At 56.7% G+C, this 4284-nt stretch overlaps 1 protein-coding gene across 1 annotated transcript in view; it reads right to left on the bottom strand.

The window, feature by feature from the left end:
• The window catches only part of MOB3A (MOB kinase activator 3A), an 8101-nt gene extending 6651 nt beyond the window's left edge, over nt 1–1450 (bottom strand). Inside the window, exon 1 of the mRNA XM_018089084.1 lies at nt 1368–1450. The gene's annotated coding sequence lies outside the window, so the exon portion shown is untranslated. The remainder of the gene's footprint in view (nt 1–1367) is intronic.
• Nucleotides 1451–4284: the final 2834 nt, after the last annotated feature.

The following is a 4284-nucleotide window of genomic DNA, read 5'->3' as shown; positions in this document are numbered from 1 at the left end:
TCCAACTGGCCACTGACCAGGACCCCCAGGGCCCTTCCCTCCAGCCTCTCATTCCCCAGTCTGTCCCTGCATCCAGGGACAGGGATCCAGGACCTGCCCTTGTTAAACACCCCAGGGCTGGGGACTGCCCAGCCCTCACACTTGTCAGGGTCTCTCTGCAGGGCAGAGTTTATTTGGTATGGAGGCAGTATTTGTCCTATAAACAAATTCCTCATCCTATGGACACATCATCCATGAGAACTGGGGAGCTGGACACAGCAGCAATTGTCTCTCAGACGATTCAGCATCTGTGTGAAGCATTAGCAAAATGAGTGGCTGAGACTTCAAGCAGATGCAGCCTATTTAATTATGGTCTGTGACTGCAACTGAGCTAAAAGAAAGACTCAGCTCTAGGAAAAAAAAAACAAAACTAAAGAGGCACAGACACCAAAGCATCTCTGACATTGCTTGGAGATGATATCATCTGTACAACACCTACTTCCACAGGCAGGAGTCACAGCCCGGGCAGCAGTGACACTGCCTCTGAACAAGAGGGAAAGGAAAGTTAGGGACAACTGGGAAGTGGGACATGCAAAGCACCTGGATGGTATCAGCAAGCTTCAAAGGTGAGGGGAAAAACCACTCCCCGCTCCCAAACAAACCTCAGGTGATTTAGTTGACTCCTCCTTCCAGCCAGCCAAGATCACAGCCCCGTCAGGTGCTCCAGAGGACCTTGGCCATGGCTCCAGATCACAGAGCCCTGCAGGGAGCCCCTGCCAGGGGCTGTCTGGGCACAAACACACCCCCAGCTCCTCCCAGGGACACAGCAGGGGCAGCTCCTCCTATGCTGGATGTGCCTGCCCAGGGTGTTAAGATCTGGCCCTCCCTTCCCTTCCCAAAAATCCCTTTTCTCCCTGCTCCTGCAGCTCCAGGTTTGCTGACGGTGAGCCAGGGCTGTTGGCATTGCCCTGCCGTTCCTCTTCCCCCACCAGGAATGGGGGATCACATGGAGCTGCCCAGCTCCAGCACCAGCTCTGGGCAGAGAAAGCCCAGGAAGCTGCTTCCCACCCCTTGGTCACTTTTACAGGCAGCTCAGAGCCTGGAAAAGGGAAGAGAGTCAACTCCTTCAAAACACCTAGAAATAGCCTCCACTTGGGTCCTGCTGGAGCCATCCCGAGGCTTTCCAGGAGCCAGCAGCATTCCTGCTGGATCCTGCCCTCCCCACAGAGGCAGACTGGCCCGAAAAGGACTTCAGGAGTCCCATGACTGCTCCGTCAGCGCCTGCCAAGCAACGCCCCTCGGCACCACGCAGGGGTTCAACAACAGCCAGGGAAAAGCAGCAAGCCAGGGGGAAAAAAGCAGCAAGGCAGCAGTCAGCAAGCTCCTACCTGCGTTCCTGGCCTCGGCAGGTCACCCTTGCAATCACTCAGCCCGTCTCTGGCCCTCTGTGAGCACTGGCAGGCACCGAGGCCGAGCTTCCTTTTTCAAAAGAGGGGGGAAAAAGATCCCCCTTTGATGGGCGGCCCCAATCCGGAGGCTCCGGCAGCTGGGGAGGGGTCAGACACGAGGCCACTTCCCTCCCCGTGACCCCAGCGCCGGGCGGCCACATCCTGCTGCCTCCTGGTGCCGCGGCCCTGCAGCTCAGCCCAACGCGGCTCCCAAAATCAGGGACCTCTCCGGTTTCCTTTCCCGGGAGATGACACCAAGTCCAGCTGCTTTTAACTGCACCCGTGGGTGAGGAGCCTGTGACAGCCCCTGTGTCCCCACGGAGGAGAGGGGACGATCCCACTTCCGAGCCATTCCCAGTGTCCTTAACCCCGTTGCTCAGGCCAGAGTTCCCAACACAGGACACAAAAGCCCGCGGGTTTCACAAAGCAGCCCCAATCTCTCGGGTGCACTGAGCACTTGAGTGAAAACTTCAGTTCACAGAGTGAGGCCAAGAAGAAAAGCAGCTCCAAAGAGGCAGCTCGCACAGAACACCAGGGACGCACAGGCACATTTTTTCCATAATTCCACACCTCTCCTTTCACAAATCCCCTCCCGTGGCTGTTCTGCACTAGCTCAGTGTCTCGGGACAGGATGATCCTGGTTTGCTACGATCAAAGAGAGATTTCACTGCGGAGAGCAGGGAGCAGAAGGACTCCAGGGGCCGGGCTGGGTGGCACTGATGGCAGTCCCTGGAGCCAGCCTGGCAACCAAACAGCGCCTGTCCTTCTGGGGCGAGGCTTCCAGCTGCTCCCTCGGATGGATCTGTGATATGAGGAGCAAAGGTCTCCCCTGTGCTTACCTCGGGCAGGGCAAGGCAGGAGAGGAGGGCTGCGTGTGGCTGCAGACACGCCTGGCCATTCATAATCCCGGCCAGCCGGCACTTCCACGTCAGCCGCTTCCTGTCTGGCACCACCTCCAGCCTCCCGGCCCAGGGAGCTGCCAATGTTTTCCCAAAAGCTAATCCTTCCCCTCTGCAAGCTGGCTTTGCTCCTGCAGGATGGCTCCATGCTGCTGCAGGACAGCCAGGCATGGTGTTACCCTCGGTATCACCTTCCTTTTCCATTCTCCATGCTCTGTCCCAGAAGCTGCTGGAAGTTACTGGAGAAGGAGCAGCTCGGATTCAGCTGCACCTCCAGCCCCAGGCTGGGATGACACCAGCCCCTTAATTCTGTTGCTCTGCAGGACAACATCCACATTTTTCTTTTGGAATCTGCTTCAGCAGCAGCCTTCACAACAAAACCAGAGCCATTCCGAACTGGCACATTGGAAATGCTGAATTCCCAAGGTCTGGGCAAACAAAGAGCCTTTTGTGTTTCACCAGAGTCAGCTTTAAGAAAAGTCCTGCCAGTCCCAGCCACCCCCAGGCCCAGAGATTCCAATCTGCTGCACAATTTGGAAATTCCCAAGTAAGAAACTGCAGAGACATCAATTCTCCGGCCACTTCCCACATCTCCTGGCCCTTCCAGGAAAGAGGCTGGCTTAGGAGAAGGAAAGAGGCTGGTTTGGAAGGAAAGAGGCTGGTTTGGAAGGAAAGAGGCTGGTTTGGAAGGAAAGAGGCTGGTTTGGAAGGAAAGAGGCTGGCTTTCCAGGAGCAGGACAGGTTCTTTTCATGCCCCTAAGCCATACAGAGGCAGAGCCCATCTGCATGAGAAAAAGAGCACAATAAAAGACAAAAAAGTTATGCTGGGCTTTAACTGGCATCTTCCTTGCCCCTGCAAGGCTGAGCACTCCAGCCAATTCCAAAGTCAAGGTAGTTAATGGAACAAAGGGAAAAGCCCTGTTAAATGAAGCCATAGCTGGGATTGCAGAAGATCCAGTGGAGCTGAGGGCAGCAGCTCTGGCAGAGCCCAGGTAGATGGAGGAACAGGGAGTTGACTGCTTGGCTCTGAGCTCAGGATTTGGATCCAGACCATGGGTAATGGCAGGAGGGACGTTATGGATGACACAGCTCACACTGCAAGGGGATGCTGAGGGAGCAAGTGCCAGAGAGGCTGGATAACCCTGCCTGGCAGCAGAGAGGGAAGGCAGGAACATTGAATTTCCAGCCTCCTGGCTTTCCTCCCTGCAGCCACAGAGGGGACAAAAGTAAGTTCTGCAAAAGGTCCCCTCCTGGTTCCCCTCCCACAAGGGGAAGGTCAGGCAGCAGATGCTGCAATCCCAAGCTGTTCCCGTGGAGCAGCAGAGACTGCAGGGAGCCCGGGTGTCAGTGAGCCAGGGCCAGCTCTGCTGCCTCTGCCGTGCCATCTGCATCCCTGGCAATGTCAGAGCCCCTGGAAGGGCTCCACGGAGCCCGGCGGGCCGGGGCTGCGTGTGGGGGCAGAGTGATCCCTGCAGGGCTGTGCGAGCTGACAGGCTGGGTCATGACTCCACACACAAATGTCTCTGGGATAAAGCATGCCAGGGGCAGCTCCCTCTTTCCCAGGTCCCAGGCCTGCTCCTTTGGGAAGACCCCTTGCTGTCCCACCACAGGGCTGTCAGGGCACTCTGGTGTTTGAGTCCCAGCTGAGCTGCTTGGCTCTCCCTGCTTCTGCAGGCTCCACAGAACCATCCTCACTGCACAGGGATATTCTGGAGCCAGCAGCAGTTCCATCTCCTCTGACTCTGGGATCTGCCCCCACCCAAGTGAAAGGTAACACCAGTTTGGAGCACAAATTTTGCATTAGGAGGATAAAAATGACTACGGCAAATGGAACTATTTTAACAGCCACTCTGGGGTCCCAGAGAGTGTGGGATCTCCCCCTGGGGTCCCAGGGAGTGTGGGATCTCCCCCTGGGGTCCCAGGGAGTGTGGGATCTCCCCCTGGGGTCCCAGGGAGTG

This window comes from Manacus vitellinus, unplaced genomic scaffold (assembly GCF_001715985.3).
Source record: "Manacus vitellinus isolate BGI_N305 unplaced genomic scaffold, ASM171598v3 scaffold_114_pilon, whole genome shotgun sequence".
Lineage (NCBI taxonomy): Eukaryota > Metazoa > Chordata > Aves > Passeriformes > Pipridae > Manacus > Manacus vitellinus.
The sequence above is the reverse complement of the archived record's forward strand: the minus strand, read 5'-3'. Positions and strand labels throughout refer to the sequence as shown.